Genomic DNA, 19357 nt, shown 5'->3' with positions numbered 1-19357 from the left:
TAGAGCTGATGCAAAAAATACCAGGTTTGTAAAAACTTTGATGTAGTCCGTGCCAAAATGACAAACTAACTTAAAATAATCAGAATAGTCGCTTTCCAGCTGGAGAGCTAACTAAGCTCAGTAAACTCGAAACAATGGCCAGTACCATTGAGACACTGTGTGAGAGTTAAATTATCTGGAAGGTGGGATCGCCAAGTCTGTGAACTCAAGATGGGCCTTGACAGAGGGGATAAGAAAAGCTGTATCTTGCACGGGGAGTGATAGTTGCAAAATCAGGGTGTAAGAGTATGTGTTCTTTGGAACATAATAAGACGTACCTGACGAAGACAGAAGGTGTTTGTTGGAAGCCGGAGGAAGATAAGATAAAGTAGAGCCAGATTATGGAAGAGCCTGAAAGTCAGCAAAGGCGTTTACATTTAATGAAGAGAAATGTATTACCACTGTGGATATGGATGTAGGAGAATGCTAGATTTGGAGATGAGAAGAACAAAGAACTTTTGAGTTGGAGGTATCCTGTATGGTGGGGTGGGAATGACTGATATTTGTTGTACATGCTGTATGTCAGGTGCAAGATCTCATAGTTCTTATTCTTACAGTAACCTTAGAGGTAGATGATATCATTCGCATTTTATGCATAATAAATGAGCTCTGAGGAAATATAATTTGTCTGAGTTTTTAGAGTGACTGGGCCAGGATTCAACACATCTGACTTCAAAGCACAATGAGGATGGAGACATTGAAATCAGTTCTTGATTTTACAGTTAAGAAAACTGAGACCCAGGAGATAGGGGACTATCCAAGGTTACCAAGGTAATGGAATGAAAGCAGTTGGATGGGTAGTGTTCTGCAGAGAGAGGCCAGGTTAGAGGCTGCTGTTGTACACAGGTGGGGGTACCAGAGAATTTGGTACTAGTGGAGACATAGGAGTGAAAAAAAAAGTAGAGAGCAGTAGGACGGACATTCAAGGGAAAGTGGCAGTGGACTGATGTTGGAATGGGCAATGATGGAGAAGGATGACGTGAAAACAATCCCAAAGTTTTAATCCAGGGAAACTGCCACTCACAAAGAAAATCCTCAGTGGAGCTAGTTTTCAGAGAAAGGCCATGTATTTCTTATGGGCTTGTCTGATTCTGAAATGACAAAGATACCAAATATAAAAATTGATGGTATTCATGAGCTGACTTATGTACATATTGATGGATACATGGAGAGCAATAATGGAAGTGAAGGTGAAAGGATGTGAGGAACCAGCCCTTTTCTTTGAACTGGTGGTGAGATACCCTAGAGCTAATGACTAACTTTTACCTAAAGCAAAGGAGACTCACGTTTGCATGATATCCCAGGTTCTTTTTTATTCTGGCCTGCACCTTCCACCCCCAACCGGAGAATGACTTAACCATAATAAGCTGCATAGCTGTCTCTAGTAATTGATTCCCCCTCTCCTGTTGGAAAGGAGTATTGCCCCATCACATTTCCCTCAATGAGACTCTTTTTTTCTTTTAGAATGATTGTCACTGTACTGGATGGACTGCTGAACTATTGAATTACTTCTGTCTTTTGACCACACTAGGAAATTGTCCATGGAGTTGAGATATTTATTGCAGTAATTTCTGGTCTTACATACTTAGGTAAGGTATACTTTTTTCCATATAACTGTCATGAAGTTGTCATGCTTTTCTTCTTTAACTTTGCTTTTTAAGAGACATTAATCTGTTCTTTTCTTCTACCTTTTATGCTCTAATAATCACTTCAGAGTGCTCTTAATCTTCAAATATATGAGTGCAGAAAAGACTTTTATATAATGAAATATGAGCAAGCTGTTTGAAGAATAAAGGGAGAAATGTATTACTCTTCAGATTAAATCAATAAAAGTACCCCATTTCCTTAAACACAAGATGCATAGACTGGATTATACTAGAGAAACTTAATAAATTGAAAGGAGTATTTATTATTAAGTCTACTTGAAAAAATGAAGATACTTAAGTATTAATATATTACTGGCTTTATTCAAGTAAAGAAAATTTAGAAAATACAGGGAATTTAAAAGAAAAAAATGTGTTATTTCACTTCCAGAGATAACCAGTGTTAAAATTTTACTGCATTATTTATAATATTTGTTTTTACAAATATTTGTAATGGGGTGTATGTGTTGTATGTGTTAACTTGCTATATTTTTGCAAATGAGAAACATTTATCACATGCTTGCTCCATGCCAGGCTCTGTACCAGCTCTGTACCAACCCCTTTACATACATTAATTTATTAATTCTCACAACTCTATGAGGTTGGTGCTTTCTTAACCCCATCTGTACACAAGAAAATTGAAGCTCAGAAAAATTAAATAACTTACCCATGCTCACATAGCTGGTAAACCCACTCAGAACTTGAACCAGTCAGATGCCAAAGCCCATACCAACAGGCTTTTTTACATACTTCTTTTCCTTGACAATGTGCTTATACCTTTTTTCCTGAAGCGTCATTTTACATGACTATATGGTGTTCACTTATGTGGGTACGCAATGGTTTCTCTACCCCATTTCCTTTTGTTGGACATTTATTTGTTTTTCGTGATTTAGTTTTAGAAACAACATTGTAATAACATCTTTTGTGCACATCCATGATTATCTCTCTAGGGCAGATTGCTGCGAGTGGCATTGCTGAGTCAGCCACAGTGTGGGAATGCATCCTTCAGTGTTTGATGCATTCTGCTAATTGCCTTCTCGAAAGGTTGTACCAGTTTATATTACCACTAGCAGAATATGGAAGTGCCTGATGACCCTAAGCCTTCAACGACACTGGTAGTTGGCAATTGAATAATTTTGTTTGTGTTCTTAAAAGAGTCCAGGTGTCCTTGGTCAGGTCCGTCTTCTTGCCTCTAACCCTCTAGAGCCATAGCCTCCTGACTGGTTTCTCTGTCTCCACTGTAGACCTCCCTTTGTCACTAAAGGAACTGCAGGACAATGGATAAGAGCATGGGCTCTAGAGGTAGATGCCTGGGTTCAAATCATGGCAGTACTGCTCTGCCTCAGTTTCCCCATCAGTAAAACGGAAATAATAATAAAGCCCTTTCCTGTGGTGGTGCTAGGTGATAGTTGATGTAAAGTATTCTAGAACAAGTGCATGACTCCTGGTATGTGCTCAGTAATTGTTGGCTACTGCTGTTGTCTTCCAGAAGTCCATGCTCATATAATTAAAAAACCATAGCTTATATGCAGTTGACCCTTGAACCACATGGGTTTGAACTGCGTGGGTCCACTTATGCACAGATTTTTTTCAGTAGTAAATACTACAGTACTACACGATCTGTGGCTGGTTGAATCTGTGGATGTGGAACCCTGGATACTGAGGAAGCCAGACATGTATGGAGGGCCAACTATGGATTTTTGACTGTGTGGAGGGTTGTCACCCCTAACTCCTGCGTTGTTCAAGGGTCAACTATACTTGTTTTAAATTAAATATGATTATTACCAAATTAGTAATTCACAGTAGAAACTACAGGTGCTGGCATTGTGTTATTATATGTTAACACTGTGAGCAGCCTGAAGGTCACGAATAACCATCCCTGTCTCTGTTGATGATGCAGGGTCAGGATACTGAGGGGAGAGTAGTAACAGGAATAACTAAAGTGTTAAAGAGCTTTATAAGCTCACAGAGCACTTTCACATGCATTATCTCGCTTGATCCTCACAACATAACTGTGAGGGAAGTGGAGCAGGTATCATTAACCTCTTTTTACGGAGGAGGAAACTGACTTGGAGGAATTAAGTGACTTATTCACTTGAGGTCATGGAAATGGTCACTGGCAGAGCTGAGTGTGTACTCTTGGCCTTCCGACTGTAAATCCTTACTCTTGATACTTCGTGACATATAACGATAGACTGAAGAGGTGCAGGTGTAGATACCGAGGTGTAGAAATGTACCAGAAAAAGAAGGAGCAAAGAGGGATGCCGCCTGGGAGGAGGAAGCAGAGTTGGGATAAGGAACTTGGACACATTGAAAAGAAGGCAGGGACCCAGTGGGGAGGGAGGAGGGAAGGAAAGAGGGAGAGGGAGGGAGTGGGATCAGAAAGAGAAGGGAAAACTGAAGAGGCCAGGACCGCAGGACCCATAGGGCTGGCTGAGGAGCTGGAGGGAGGGGGGCTTCTTCTTTGCAGCAAGCAGGGAGGAGGGAAGGAAGAGATGGAGGATAGAGACTCAGGTGCCTGGAGGTAGAAAGGAATATTTGAGAGGGCTGAAGACTTATGGCCTGACTATACCTCCTAAATAAAGAAGAAAGTATTCATTGAGAATAAGAGTGGTGGGTTTGGGGTTTTTGATTTGAGAAAGAGGAACTACTTAGAATAGCCAAGGTGTGAAGTGGGCCAGGGAAATAGAAAGGGCCACCAAAGACCTTTGCAGCACAAGAGACAGGACCCAGATAATGTTTAGGCACCAACCTGGCAGATTCTAGGACCCCAGCAACCCTGCTCTAGGGGTGCTGAGAATGTACACTTGCCAGACAAGGATGTTTCTTTGTGAGCAAAGGGTAAGACAGGCACCGGCTCGACATTAGGAAAGGTAAATTCCTCAGTTGCTTATGGAATGAGAGGAAATCACACTCTACAATAATCCTCTTGTTTCCAAATACCACAGTGGCTATCAGGCTGTGCTCTAGTCCTGGGGTACCCTTTGCTCAGAAGTTAAGTACTGCAGTGATAATATTTGTCCACAGTTGTACTTGGTGTAGGCTGTTTTAATCAGTAGAGAAAGAAGAAGCACTAGTTCAGTTTTTGGTTCTGGAAACCTTTGTTAAGGACTGTGCTTATAGTCAGAAAGGTGAACTAGGGAGATTAGATGGTTTCTTAATCTGTGAAATGAGGGGTTAGACTAGATAAATGCCTCCCAGTGTCCCTTTCTGCCATACCATTTTCTGATTCAACTTCAGTCTACACTGAGTCTTTTATCTATGACCTCCTTTACAAGACAGTTTAGCATTTCTATATTTTTATTTTATGATGTCCTAGATATTTTTTTGATTGGATACTTTGCTTAATATTAAAAGTAATGTATATTGACTGGTAGATAAATGAAAGATATATAGATAAAATAAAAGGACCTGTTGAAAATGCACAATCCTAGAGAGCCCAGAAATAAACCCACACACTTATGGTCAATTAATCTATGACAAAAGAGGCAAGAATATATAATGGAGAAAAGACAGTCTCTTCAATAAGTGGTGCTGAGACAACTGGACAGCCACATGTAAAAGGATGAAATTAGAGTATTCTCTAACACCATATAAAAAAAAATAAACTCAAAATGGCTTAACGACCTAAATGTAAGATTGGATACTATAAAACTCCTAGAGGAAAACATAGACAGAACAGTCTTTGACATAAATCATGGCAGTATCTTTTTGGATCCATCTCCTAAAGTAAAGGAAATAAAAGCAAAAGTAAACAAATGGGACCTAATTAAACTTAAGCTTTTGCACAGCAAAGGAAACCATTGACAAAACAAAAAGACAACTTACTGAATAGGAGAAAATATTTGCAAATGCTATGACCTATAATCTATAAGGGATTAATATCTAGCATATATAAACAGCTCATACACCTCAACATCAAAAAAACAAACAACCGGGCTTCCCTGGTGGCACAGTGGTTGAGAATCTGCCTGCCAATGCAGGGGACACGGGTTCGAGCCCTGGTCTGGGAAGATCCTACATGCCGTGGAGCAACTAGGCCCGTGAACCACAACTACTGAGCCTGCACATCTGGAGCCTGTGCTCCATAACAAGAGAGGCCGCGACAGTGAGAGGCCCGCGCACCGCGATGAAGAGTGGCCCCCGCTCGCCGCAACTAGAGAAACCCCTCGCACAGAAACGAAGACCCAACACAGCCAAAAATAAATAAATAAATTAATTAATTAAAGGAGGAGAGGCATGGCATAAATTAAAAAAAAAAAAATGGGCAGAGGAACTGAATAGACGTTTTTCTAAAGAGGAAAGCAGTTGGCCATCAGGCACATGAAAAGATGCTCAACATCGCTAATCATCAGGGAAATGCAGATCAAAACCACAGTGAGCTGTCACCTCACACCTGTCAGAATGACTGTCATCAAAAAGAACACAAATAACAAATGTTGGTGAGGATGTGGGAAAAAGGGAACCCTCTTACACTGTTGATGGGAATGTAAGTTGATGCAGCCACTATGGAAAACAGTATGGAAGTTTCTCAAAAAACTAAAAATAGAACTACCATATGACCCAGCAATTCCACTCCTGGGTATAGATCTAAAAAAAAAAACAAAAACACAAATTAGAAAAGATACATGCACCCCAGTGTTCATAGCAGCATTGTTTACAATTGCCAAGATATGGAAGCAACCTACGTGTACATCAACAGATGAATGGGTAAAGAAGATGTGGCATATATACACAATGGAATACTACTCAGTCATAAAAAAGAATGAAATTTTGTCATTTGCAGCAACATGGATGGATTTGGAGGGCATTATGCTAAGTGAAATAAGTCAGGCAGAGAAAGATAAATACTATATTATATCACTTATATGTGGAATCTAAAAAAAATACAACAACCTAGTGAATATAACAAAAAAGAAGCAGACTCACAGATAAAGAGAGCAAACTAGTGGTTGGTTACTGGTTGGGGGAGGAGGGGCAATATCGAGGTGGGGGAGTGGGAGGTACAAACTATTGGGTGTAATGTAGGCTACAAGGATGTATTGTACAACATGGAGAATATAGCCAATATTTTGTAATAACTGTAAATAGAGCGTAACCTTTAAAACTTGTTTAAAAAATTAGAAAATAAAAAAATTTTAAAACAGAAAGTGCACAGTCCTACCACCGTTACATCACTGCTGTTAATATTCTTCCAGAGGTTTTTCTAAGTGTATATGCTTAAATAAGATTTTTAAATATAAATATGCAACCTACTTTTCTCAGTTGGTATGTTGTAAACTTCTCTCCATGTCAGTATCATTGCTGCATAATTATTGAAGGTAGATAAAGAGTCTAGTTTAGGAATGCATGTACTTAACAAATCTCCCTCTAGACACGTGTGTCAGTGCCTGTGAGGGTAACTATAATTTTGAGGCTACTCTTAATTATTCTTACTATAAAATCAGGAAGAAGGTCTCTGATCTATATTACCTGAAAGACAACCAATTTACAGTCCCACTGATATTATGCAAGGTTTTCTTTTCCCACACTCTTTTTAACGATAGATCATAGAATTTAAAAAAACTTTATCCAGTTTTATGCACAGGTGAACATTTATCATATGTTTATAAGGCATTTTTATTTCTTCTTTTGTGAATATTGTGTTCATGTTCTTTTTTTTAAATTTTATTTATTTTTATTTTTATTTATTTATTTTTGGCAGTGTTGGGTCTTCGTTGCTGCGCGTGGGCTTTCTCTAGTTGCGGCGAGTGAGGGCTGGTCTTCATTGCGGTGTGCGGGCTTCTCATTGCGGTGGCTTCTCTTGTTGCGGAGCACGGGCTCTAGGCGGGCGGGCTTCAGTAGTTGTGGCTCGTGGGCTCTAGAGCACAGGCTCAGTAGTTGTGGCGCATGGGCTTAGTTGCTCCACGGCATGTGGGATCTTCCCAGACCAGGGCTCAAACCCGTGTCCCCTGCATTGTCAGGCAGATTCTTAACCACTGCGCCACCAGGGAAGTCCATCTGTTCATGTTCTTTGCCCATTTCTCCAAAGGGATGTTTGCTTTTTTTGTTACTGATTTGCAAGTGTTTTTATTATAAACTCTCGTTTATTATAAAAAATATTATGGATCTTTATCTCCTTTGCCTTTGAATTTTGTGCAGTGTTTTTATTTTTATTTTGTAAATTTTTATTTATTTATTTATTTATTTATTTTTGGCTGCCTTGGGTCTTTGTTGCTGTGTGCAGGCTTTCTCTAGTTGCGGCGAGTGGGGGCTACTCTTCGTTGCAGTGTGTGGGCTTCTCATTGTGGTGGCTTCTTCTTTGTTGTGGAGCACAGGCTCTAGGCACGTGGGCTTCAGTAGTTGTGGCACGTGGGCTCAGTAGTTGTGGCTCACAGGCTCAGTAGTTGTGGCACACCAGCTTAGCTGCTCCGTGGCATGTGGGATCTTCCTGGACCAGGGCTCAAACCAGGGTGCCCTGCATTGGCAGGCAGATTCTTAACCACTGCGCCACCAGGGAAGTCCTGTACAGTGTTTTTAAAAGTAGGTAAATATTTAATTTTAGGTGGTTGAATCTTTTTTCTATGGCTCCACATAGACTAATTACGAAGCAAGAATGCCTTGGTATTATTCCCCTGAAGTCTGTTCTTCACATAACAGAATGATCTCTTTCAAGTATAATCACATCTTGACACACCCCTGCCTAAGCCGGTCATGGCATTCTCCTTACCATGGCCTGCAAGGCCCGGCATGATCCATCTTTGCCTGCTCTCTGACCTCACCTCTGTTACACTCGAACACTTTGTTCCAGCCCCACTGGCCTCCTTTCAATTCATGAAACCCGTCAACCTCTTTCCTACTCCCAGGATTCTGCAGGCGCTATTCCTTTGCTTGGAACATGTCTTGTGCATGTGTGTGTGCGTGTGCGTGCGCGTGCATGTGCGCGCGCACGCACACACGCGCACACACACACACACACACACACACACACACACAGTTGCGCTCATGCACCTTTCTTATGGCTGACTCCTCGTCCAGAGAGCCAGTTCCCGAGACAGTGCTCTGGAGCAGGCTGCTTGGGGTCACCTGGCTTCCCTGTTCACTAGCTCTGCTTCCTTGGGCAAGTTACTTCACCTCTTCCTCACCTGTAATATGGGAATCATCATCGTAATAGTACCTAACTCACCTTGTTGAGAGGATTAAGTGGGTTAATTCATGCACAGCTCTTAGAAAACTGTCCTTTTCACAGGGTGCACATCAGTGGTTCGCTCTTACCATAGTCCTCATTCTTCAGGCTTCACCTTAAATTTCACCTCAGACAGAGTGCCTTCCTGTTCAGCATTGGTCTTTCCCTCTAGTATTCTCTATCTCATAATCCTGGGGTTTTTTCCCCCTTTGAGCATGTATCAGTATGTAATTATTTTAAATTTATTTTCTATTTCCTATTTCCTCCTCTAGTCTCTGACTTCATAGGGACAGGGATTGTGTCTGTGTGGTCCACAGCCAGGTCTGTAATGCTTAGTACATAGTGTTTGCAGAAAGAATGAATGAATAGCAACATCTCTAACCACAAGATTGCATAGAAATCTACCTATATTTTCTAATTGTAGTTTTATGGCTTTGTTTCACATTTTAAAATATTTCATCTGTATGAAACTTAGTTTGAAGTATGACTTGAGATATGAATGAAAATTAATTTTTTCCCTAATGAGTAGCCAATTGCACTTTTTGTAATTCTTTTAAAGAGAACTCCAACCCAAACTATAGTCCTTAGGGACTCTGATGTTGTTTTCTGTTTCTTTCATTTGTTTTTCTCTCCTTGGGTAGTCCTTTTGCAAAAAGTAAATGCAGAAACTGTTCATAGACTTGAGCCAAATTCCTCATGAGAATACTGGCCCAGTATCAGGAAAGATGCTCCTGGGGTCACCTACCATAGCCTAGCTTCCAAGAGGAAGGAAGACATAATGTTACCAATTTAGGGACTTGTGCTATTTGCTCAAATATCTAATGTTGTGAAGCCTGCTAGAAATTTTGACAATCTTGTTTTAGATATTGTGTCTGCCTTTAAAAAAAAAAACTACTGAAGCCTGGAAACTTCAACCTTCCGATGACTAAATTACTTTTCCTTAACTGTCTCCTGCATTTAGATGAGGGACGAAAATGCTTTGGCAGCACATGTATTTTGATTTTTGGTTTTGAAAGATTAGTCACCATTGTTTTCCATATTTTAGCTTTTAAAATTAATTACAAAAATAATGCATACCCATTGTCACATATTCAAGCCATAAAACATGTGTACAGAAGAAAAAGACTCTTGCATCCCACCTTCTGATCCCACACCTTAATATAACCACTGCTGAGTTTATTGTATACCTTTTCAGCCTTTTTTATACTTAGTAAATATATTAGATCTTTACACACACACACACACACACACACACACACACACACACACAGACACCCCGTACACTCATATACTTGCATGCTTTTTCTGAACAATGTCTTAAAACCACTTTCTTATATACATCAGTGGGCTTTAAAAACACTTGAAGCCTTTGTTTTCTGGCTGGCAGCATCTTAGAGAAGTTACTCATTGATATTTTCCCAGGGCTTTGAACACCAAGCCTACTTAGTTTGTGGGAATCACTGGATGTAATCTTCCAGAGAGCAGGGGCTTGGGCACATTCAGGAATGTAATATAATCTGATAATAATTTCCATCTCAGTACAGAGGAAGAAATGGAGACTTATAAGGGAAGCCAGTAGAGTGGGAAAGGGGAAAATTATTCCAAGTTCATGAAGGTGAACATTTAGCTAAACGTTTCACTGGGTTATATAACAAGTAGTTTGATTTCCAGGGAAAAAGGATGGGAGATGGCGTGCTGTCAGGTTGCGAAAATTTTCACAACTTTATCTCTCTTCATTCTCTCCTGCCCCCACCGCTTTTTTTGGTCCATGAGAACAGAAGATAAATTTGGGGTGGAGTAGGGTAGAGACCAGAGTGACTCACCAGGCTGTGCCCTTCACAGTGGCATTCGAACGCATGCAGTTGGCTGCCCCAGGTTCTGATCTATGGCACTGCAGTCCAGAGAACTGTAAGGGTTTCTGTAAGTGATGGGAGCTCTGGACTTAGGCAGAATTGCACTTGTCAGGGTTTTTCACAGTGCCCACCTTATTACACTAGAGAGGCAAGTTTCATTGCTTAAGGGGACAATTTACGGCAATGGGCTTATCTCCTTGTTTTAGCTCTTTATGTTTTTCTGCCTCTTAATAAAATGTGAAGTCACAAAGCAATTAAATAGTGGTGTAGTTTTCTGGCAGGAGGTGGAGAACGGCTAAGCAGGGGAAAAGGCTAATATGATTGACAGAGGCTGACTGTAGATTTACATTGGGAATAACTCGTTCTTCAAAACTTTATTCATTTTCTTGTGGGAATTATGGGGTAAATCATACACCAGGAGGATGGATGATTAAAAATGTAGGAGTTATGATTTCTTTTTGACTTTGTAAGTCTCTAAGTCCTCCACCTTAACATAGAGTTCTCATTTCAGGAACTCTTGATGAAATGATGGGAACCAGTCCTGCCAAGGATTAAAGAGAAGCAGAAACGCTTTAAAATCTTAAATTGTTAATAAGCTTGAGATTGTTTATATTTTGTAAAATATCTTAAGATCCAACGAACTGAAGTAGAGAATTAATCAAATCTACAAGTGTAGATATTTTTGAATATTCAATTATATTGAATGGGGTTTTAACTGTTAGTTTCTGTAATTTTAGAAATAGCATTAGTAATGTTTAATAATGACACTTAAAATGAGGAAAATTTTGAAAAAATTGAATGTAAGAATCTGGAGAGTTAAGATTCCCTGTCACTCTTACTCCATCCTCCTCTAACATATAAAAGAAATTCTTTTGATTTAGCCATGTTGTATTGATGATGATCTATTTATTCCAATTAAGAGAATTGACAAAGATATAAAAGTTCTTCATATCACTCTTTCTTGTTACAGAAACAGTTTGATTTTAAGAAGTTTTGAAAAGCTCCCTTTTGATTTGAAGTTCTCTTGTTTCCTAATAATCACAATGAAATGGCCAAAGCAAATAGCTTAAAGTAAAATGCAGTTGTTGGTGCCTGTTGAGAAGGATTAACTAAGTTAATTTATGTGACCCAGAAAACAAGTAACTAAAAGGACAGTGCTTTTTCTGGTGTGGATTTCTATTGCTGTGAAAGCACTCTGAAGGGGACTTCCCACCCCAAAAAGAAGAACCATCAGAGAATCAACTGTAAAGTGATTCTACTGCTGTTTAGGGTGTCTTTCCAAATATAATAGATTACTAGTGAGAAGATTTGTGTTGAGAGAATAGGAGAAATGCTAATTTCTAGAACTTGATAAAATGGTAAGAAGCAGCTTTTACACAAATCAGTAAGTCTTTTGCAAGTTCCTCCCCAGGGTCCTGTGTATGAGCCATGGTTCAGTTTCCTCACCTGTAAAGGAGGGTGGGAATTCCTTAGATGTTCATTGCTGTAGATTAAGTTTGGAGAGAAAGGAGACTAAAGGCAACCAGGGCCATCTGTCCTCTCAGCCATTATCCTAAAGCTGAACTAGGGTGTGTCTCAGGCAATGGATCATTTTGCTGCCTTGGGGACAGTGCTTACTTACAGTCCCTGGTTTTTAGTAGGTTTTCTTTTCCCCTGGTGACATTCTTTTATCTAGAGTGTTCCACAGAGAGGCATCTGGATGCGGAAGATGCCCATCCACATTGGTATCAGTCTCACTATTCTGGGGTAAAGCAACTCAGTGGCAGTTGGTGTTTTGGTCTTACCTACATATTATTATTATTTTTTAAATAAATAAATACGTAAATTTATTTATTTATTTATGGTTGCGTTGGGTCTTCATTGCTGCACGCGGGCTTTCTCTAGCTGTGGCGAGCGGGGGCTACTCTTCGTTGTATGCGGGCTTCTCATTGCAGTGGCTTCTCTTGTTGCAGAGCACAGGCTCTAGGCACGTGGGCTTCAGTAGTTGCAGCACGCGGGCTCAGTAGTTGTGGCTCGCAGGCTCTAGAGCACAGGCTCAGTAGTTATGGCGCACGGGCTTCGTTGCTCCGCGGCATGTGGGATCTTCCTGGACCAGGGCTTGAACCCGTGTCCCCTGCATTGGCAGGAGGATTCTTAACCACTGCGCCACCAGGGAAGTCCCTTACCTACATATTGTTTTTAAAGTTGTATTTATCGTTAATGAGAGAAAACTCAAATAACAAAAAAATGAACAATTTAAAAATGAACAATTCAGTGGCATTTATTACATTCACAGTGTTGTTCAGCAGCCACCTCTATCTAGTTCCAGAACACTTTCATTACCTCAAAAGATAACCCTATACCCATTAAGCAGTAACTCCCTGTTCCCTCCTACCACTGCCCCTGGCAACCACTTATATGCTTTCTGTCTCTATTAATTTACTGATTCTGGATATATCTTGTAAATGGAATCATATAATATGTGACCTTTTGTGTCTGGCTTTCTTCACTTAGCATGTTTTTGAGGTTCATCCATGTTGTAGCAGGTCAGCCATTTTATGGCTGAATAATGTATTCTATTGTACGGATATACCATAATTTGTTTATCCATTAATCCGTTGATGGACATTTGATTTCTTTCCACCTTTTGATTATTGTGAACAACACTGCTGTGAACATGGATGCATAAGTATTGGAGTCCATGTTTTCAATTTTTGGGGAGTATATACCTAGAGGTAGAATTGCTAGGTCATATGGTAATTCTATTTAACTTTCTTGAGAAACTGCCAGTTTTCCATAGCAGCGGAACCATTTATATTCTCACCAGCAATGCTTAAAGGTTCCAGTTTCTCTACGTCCTTGCCAACACTTATTGTTCCTTTTATTTTTCAGATTGTTCATTCTAGGTGTATAGAAACACAACTACTTATACATTATTTTACTTTTTAAAAAATTTAAAGTTAAAAAAATAATCTCTTCTGGTTATTTAAAAAATTAGTTAAGGACCCCACTATTTCTCCAGATATTTCCTACAGTGGCTCCTCTTAAGTTTGATATATATCCTTCTATATATTTTCTATACATATATGTACAAATATACTTTCTTCTTTTGGATAGACTCATATACTTTGTCTACATCTTAACTTATTTTTACTTAATTATAGATTATGAATACTTTCTTTGTCAGTACATCTAGATTGACCTTATTCCTCTTAAATGCTGCCGAGTACCCTTTTGTACAAATGTACTATTCAGTTTAAAATTTTTCTTTTAATGAGCATTTAGTGTGTTTTCAGTTTCTTCTGTTACAAACATTGCAACAACTAACAATCTTGTACCTTCGTCAATATATACTTCTATGAGTATGTCTCTAAGGTAAATTCCTGTAAGTAAAATTGCTTAGGCAAAAAATGTGTGCATATTACCTTTTGATGGACAGTAAGAGGTCTTGTTTTTGTTTTTAAGAGCCTGTCTACTATGGGCATAGATGCTACCCACTGTTATCTAAGAACATCACAATGAGTAATTAAATGCTTGGAAAAAAAGGAGAAAAGAAGGGTGTGACTAACCCTTTTTATTCCCATATAATGTAGTAACATATGTAGTAATCAAAATAGAATGTAAGTAATAAAATCCTTTTGGGTATGTTTGTGAGCTATGTAAACAAGGTATTTTAAAATGCATATTTAGTCCAATTTACTGTTGTCAGGTGTGGAAGCAACTAGTAGCACGTAGGCGCCTCTCGGGCTTTTCTCTCTTCCCTTTTGTATGCCCCACCCCACTCCTAACATATCTTTCATTATCCCCCCACCCATTGCTGGCAGTCATTTTTAGATAGCTTTGGATTTATGCCAAAAGATCTTTTGCTTGTTGACGGATTCTGTGAATACCCAGTGTTTTCTTGTTTAGCACCATCCAAGAAAGACTAGTTTGGGAATTTGATAACATGTTCTAAAGTTAAAGACATTGTTTTGTTCAGGACTAACTGAAAAGCTTAGCTAAACTCCAGAAGGAAGACAAGAAACTCACTCTTGTCACTGGTGGGTAGTAAATCATTTTAACGTAAAATCATTTTGATCACACCACTTAATGGTGGGTTGTTAAAATTAGTGCACATAGGCCTGTAGACAAGTAGGCATTTTGACTATAAATGGAATGGGTTAACTTTTTTGTGGAAAAATACTTTTACATTCAAAGGCTAGTGCTAGCATCTAGACATCCCTAATATTCTTTTTTTTTTTTTTTTTTTAAATATTTATTTATTTATTTATGGCTGTGTTGGGTCTTCGTTTCTGTGCGAGGGCTTTCTTCTAGTTGTGGCAAGCGGGGGCCACTCTTCATCACGGTGCGCAGGCCTCTCACTATCGCGGCCTCTCTTGTTGCGGAGCACAGGCTCCAGATGCGCAGGCTCAGTAATTGTGGCTCACGGGCCCAGTTGCTCCGCGGCATGTGGGATCTTCCCAGACCAGGGCTCGAACCCGTGTCCCCTGCATTGGCAGGCAGATTCTCAACCACTGCGCCACCAGGGAAGCCCCTCCCTAATATTCTTTCATTAACCTTTCATGGATTTTTGACTCTCATTTTTAGTCTATTCCATATTTATAGTAATCAGAACAACTTTTGGTCTTCTGTTAGTTATAGAAGATAAATACTAACTGAAGTATTCCTATTTAGAGTGTTTTACAATTCAGTGTTTAGGTACAGGTTGATCATCCTATAATAAAATAATTTCATTTTTGCTTAATTATATGGCACAAAACTTCTGACAAATTATTTATGTCCTTATAACTTTACTTATGAAGTCTTACAGTCAGAGGACGTTGATAAAAATTTTTTTTTTTTTTTTAAGATTTATTGATTGATTGATTGATTGCTATGTTGGTTCTTCGTTTCTGTGCGAGGGCTTTCTCTAGTTGAGGCGAGCGGGGGCCACTCTTCATCACGGTGCGCGGGCCTCTCACTATCGTGGCCTCTCTTGTTGCGGAGCACAGGCTCCAGACGCGCAGGCTCAGTAGTTGTGGCTCACGGGCCTAGTTGCTCCGCGGCATGTGGGATCTTCCCAGACCAGGGCTCGAACCCGTGTCCCCTGCATTAGCAGGCAGACTCTCAACCACTGCGCCACCAGGGAAGCCCGATAAAATATTTTTATTAGTTATAAGTATTGAGGACCTCTTTTTCTTGGAGAGCCAATGTAATTTCTTTTGACTACTGCTTTTAATTCTTACAAAATAGTTCTTGCCTAGATGAGATTCCAGTGTGACTCCCTTTTTCCTCTGTAATTTTTCATATTTCTGTTATTATATCTCAACTCTTTTGGCTAGCAGTTTCTGTGAAAACAAAGCATGAATTCAAGGCGGTTTCGTGTGTGATGATTGGGATTGTAATGTTACAAATTGTATCATCTAAAGTGATAATGGTCTTCCTAAGTATTTTGCTCTGTTTTAAAACTCATTCTTGGGTCTTACCATGTATTTCTTACATATGGAGAAAGTGTCTCTTGTTACTTGTTCAAGAAGAAGTAGGTTTATATCAGGATTTTAAAAGATGACTTTTTTCAGGGATATTTTCCTCTTGGCTTTGGCATTTTGTAAGAAATTTTCATATTCTTCCCATTTCTGGTACACGTTAATTTGGGGGTGGGGTTAGGTACAATATGGTCCGATCCCTAGCTTGTAAATAAGGCCTGGTGTTGTAATGTTTTGAAAACATGCCTGGCTAGCTCTCACATTTAAATGTGTAAATTATCTTTGCAGCAGTAAGTGAGCTTGAAGTAGCTTTGATAACTAATCATTGTATGATCACTCAGCCAAAAGAATTTACTAAGAATAGCTTGTGTGTCTTGCTTCCGATTTAAAGGTTAGTAGTGTAAGACTTGTTCCTGGTGCCTGTAACTCTAGTTATGTGGAGAGACACCACATTAACATTTAGTATTATTTTTACTCTTAATAGTTCCTACATCAGTCATCATCATCTTTACCTTTCCCTTGTCTAGAACAGAGAAATATTTTACTTATTATATTAGTATTAATTTGTGTTCTGTTTTTAATTACAAAGAATAAATGCACTTGTTTGAATTTTTCTCTTTTAAAATTTCCAGAATTGTTTTAAACTTCCTATGCTTGATTTTTGTTTCACATTAAGTCGTGGTTGAGGTGGTGGGTGGAGTGCCAATGGCCCTTGATTTCAGCAAGAAGCCTTCTCATACTATAGAATCTTGACTTTGGGGTACCAGTTCATAGATGCATTAGTGTTTAAGGTAAAAGTTAGAGGTAATATATTCAAAGCACCAAACAAGTATTGTTCTGATTATTCGGGTTTTCTATTCCATCTCTTTCCTGGAGACATGGTAAATAATGGCAATGATGCTAATAAAAATCATTTATTAAATGGGCACAGACATATGTGCCAGACATTGTGTTGGGCAGTTTGTAAATACCGTCTCATTTAATCCTAATAGAAACCTCCTAATTTTTTAGAAATGGAACCTAGTGCTTAGAAGGTTAAATGACTTATCCAAGATTGCACAGCTAATTAGCCAGAGAACTGTCTGAATTTTGTCTGAGTTCACTGCTCATTCCATATAATATATACTGTGGCTGTCTTTGTGTCAGTAAAGATGAGAAGGACTTTAGGATTGCCTTGCCTTCAAAGTATTTTTAAATTTTAAGATACTTCAAAGTATTTTTTAAATGATTTTTTAATGTTAGGGTTTTTTTTTTTTTTTTTTTTTGGCTTAGCTGTTGTCAGGCCTTTGGTTTCTAGATATAAAATACTAGCTATGAGGAAAGGTATATTGCTCCCAGATTGTACAATCATGCCTTTTCTTGAACCTGAATATAACTTTTCTCTTAGACTTTTTCTTTCCTATGAGTAGACTACAACTTCAGGCTGGAAGGGTATTGGATTTAACGGCAGAGAAAGTGAAGCACTAAACACGACAGTGTGTAGACTATAAATATGAGTCAGTTGTGACTACCTTGACCTTTGGTCTGAATGCCCCTGGCTTCACCCTGCACCCAGCAATGTTGTACAGAGTTTGGATTCAGGAAGCCCGGCAAAATGATGCAACTGGGAACTTACCTTGGATAAATAAAGAGCCCTGACTTCAGCCCCATGTACATTTATTCTTTCTAAATTGCTAAGGTGTGAGCTTCTGATGAGGCTGGGCTCATGATGAGATCTTCTTTTGGAAGAAGGTAGTCTTGAGAAAAGGAGGAGGATGGGTTTTTATCTGGCATATAATTAAAAACCTGCCTTATAGGTTCTGGACAAGTAGGGTCGTAGGTGTTGGGCTTAATAAAAAGGTTTTGCTGTGATGGATGATTTGGGATGTAAAGGAGGTATCCAGCTTATATAGTCTGAAAGTTCTCTTCTTAGGCTAAGAAAAGAAATGGAGGATATCGTAAACACAGCAATCAACAAATAAACGCTAAAAGACTCTATTTTTGTATTGGGTTTGTGTATAAAAATCACCTGACTTTCACATGAGTGATGCTTATACTAGGAGATGGAAATTGTTAGAGCATTTTGTGTTTACTTATAAGTGCATCTGAGGTGGATAACAGAACGACCCACTTACAACTAATCTTTCAGAGAAAGTTACTGTTACTGTACTAACAAACTATTGAAGACACTGCCATGTTGGTAAGAAGAAGTTAGTCCTGGTCTGTTTTTTATTGGTGATGGGAAGTATCTTATTACTGCCTTGTATCTTAAGTGACACCTAAGGAAGTGACTAGAAAATGAAATAGCAGGAAAAAGATTGTTAAAATAGAATCTGTGCCATTTGTAGACTCTTAAAAATTGGGGAAGAACTGGCATAAGCAGAACACACTGAAGTCCAATTTCCTAAAGTCAAATACGTGATGACATGGAACATCTCTTGTCATTAGAATTTCCTTCTTTTATGGCATTTGGACTTGTGACCCAGTGCAGTGAGAAATTCAGGTGTACGTGGAAGGAGAGTGAGTCCTGCCCTCCTTGCTGCATGCAGGCCCTGGGAGGGGAAGGCCCCAGATTAGGGGCAGTGGTAGAATGACAGAAACCCTCCCCCACACTCTTTTGGTTCTCATCCTTCTTTCTTTGGTTTGTTTGCTCTCCGTGGCTTGGCCTAACACTGCTTCTCACTGAATCCCTTGCTCTTAACACACCCACGGGTACAGAGATCAGCTTTGAGTTAGCTTTTTGTATGACTTGGTTTGATGGTTTCAGATAGGGTATGTTTCAAAGCAGGTATGGAATAGCAAGTAGAGCTTCTCTAAGTCTGTTGAGAATCTGGACTTGAAACAATGTGAAGTAAAGCACTTAAGAGGATTCCCAGCCATTGGTCACTGGGGATGCTTTTGATGATTTCTAAGGTGGTAAGGCTACTCTAGCTACATATTAAACGCAGGAGAATTTAAGATGAGTGTCATGTGATATAATATGAATGTAAGCTAAAAAAAATGAGAATTAATGTCGAGTTTATTTAACTTCAAATTGCCTGGTAAATGTGCATTCAGAAAATTTAAAAAATTGGGCCACAGTTCATATTCTGTTTGTATATTTTTTCCACACAGCATTATTTTATATGAATGTTTTCATAAATGGACAGAAGTCATATAATGGTCATTTTATTAGGAACATAATATCCTATTGTGTCACGTGTCATGGTTCTTGCTAAGCTGTCCCCCTGATGT

At 39.1% G+C, this 19357-nt stretch overlaps 1 protein-coding gene across 7 annotated transcripts in view; it reads left to right on the top strand.

The window, feature by feature from the left end:
• KANK1 (KN motif and ankyrin repeat domains 1) overlaps nt 1-19357 on the top strand; it is a 191994-nt gene that overhangs the window by 66325 nt on the left and 106312 nt on the right. For 3 of the 7 annotated variants that reach the window (XM_059924839.1, XM_059924837.1, XM_059924838.1), the window contains exon 2: nt 1504-1628. The exons of the other annotated variants lie outside the window; for them this stretch is intronic. The gene's annotated coding sequence lies outside the window, so the exon portion shown is untranslated. The remainder of the gene's footprint in view (nt 1-1503; nt 1629-19357) is intronic. 7 annotated transcript variants of the gene reach the window in all.

The sequence above is a fragment of the Balaenoptera ricei genome, chromosome 6 (genome assembly GCF_028023285.1).
Source record: "Balaenoptera ricei isolate mBalRic1 chromosome 6, mBalRic1.hap2, whole genome shotgun sequence".
NCBI classification, from domain to species: domain Eukaryota; kingdom Metazoa; phylum Chordata; class Mammalia; order Artiodactyla; family Balaenopteridae; genus Balaenoptera; species Balaenoptera ricei.
Note: the sequence above shows the minus strand (reverse complement) of the source record. Positions and strands in the feature narration are given on the sequence as shown.